Source organism: Octodon degus, unplaced genomic scaffold (genome assembly GCF_000260255.1).
Source record: "Octodon degus isolate 3935 unplaced genomic scaffold, OctDeg1.0 scaffold00070, whole genome shotgun sequence".
NCBI classification, from domain to species: Eukaryota; Metazoa; Chordata; class Mammalia; order Rodentia; family Octodontidae; genus Octodon; species Octodon degus.
Genome location: NW_004524646.1, coordinates 6,552,758 through 6,554,102, shown reverse-complemented (window position 1 = coordinate 6,554,102; position 1,345 = coordinate 6,552,758).

Sequence of the window (1,345 nt, the reverse complement as noted above, 5' to 3'; positions counted from 1 at the left end):
CCACTTAAAGAGCTGAGCTAAGGGGCAGGCCCCCTAAAACTATTTTTAAAAATTGAAAAAAAATCTGACATTAGAAATTCCATTGACCCAACTAGTCCCCTTCCAGATATCTTCCAAAAGGAGTTAAAAGACAGCATATTATAGTTACACGCGCGCACTCAAGCCTATAGCAGCCCAGTTCATAAAGCTACTTGCAGAAGTGGCCTGTCTGGCTGTGAACTGATAAATGGATAGAGAAAAAGTGCTGTTCACACACAATGGAATACTACTGTGCTGTGAAGAAGGACAAGCCTGAGTCCTTTGTGGGAAAATGGATGCACCTTAAATCTGTAATGTGAGATAAATCAGACACATAAACCTTAAAAACTGAGTGGTTTCTCTTATTTGAGAAGCCCAAAGTACAAGCCAAAGAGCAGGTGAAAGATACTCTATAGGAGAGAGGGAGCTAACCCTTGCGAAGGAGACTAAGAGATGAAGGCAAGAGGGGCAGGGGATGCGAAAGGCCGTCACATGCTAGTGCCAACTGCCCGCAGCAAACGTATTCATGATGTGCTAATAAAACATCCCGAGGCAGGGTCCTGCTAGTCACGATCTGCCTGGGCTGGGCTAAGACTTTCTGTCCCCCTGTGTCAGAGCACTGGGATTCTAGGTGTGTGCCCCTACGCCCAGCTAAATTTACTAATTCTTTCCTTTTGTTCAATGAGTACTTCATCAGAAGGGAAATGCATAAATGAGTGACGACACACAAAAGTCCTCAGTTGCCCGTAATCCCAGCACTTGGGAGGTTGAGACAGGAGGGCAACTATGAGTTTGAGACCAGCCTGGGGGCTACAAAAGTGAGCACAAGGCAAGCCCGAACTGCATAGCAAGACCCTGTACAGGTTCAAAAAAGTCCTCAGCACCGGTGAATGCCAAGGAGCTGGGCAGAGGGGGTAGAAGAGATGATGGTGGAAGGCACAGAGGAGAACGAATGGGCAGGCAGGCCATGGGGAGGGGCTGTCCCCTCAGCATCACCACATGTCCCTGTCATCCTCGGCTGCCTGCCCTGGCATGAACAGAGCCTCCTTTGGGGACATCACTCTACTCTATGCCCACCTCATTTCCAGGATGTGATTCAATGCTCTTTGCAAAGTCTGGACATGCTCTGTGTTAAATAGCATTTCAGGTGAGATGTTTTGAGAACATTGACAGCTGATTTCACAGCAGTACTTTGGGTCTTGTCACACTTGGCCACCCAAATAGATGACAATCATTGAGTGAGGGGGCACTGGGAACACTCAATACCACCAAGCTCTGGAGCGTCCTCTCTCTCTCTCTCTCTCTCTCTCTCTCTCTCTCTCTCTCT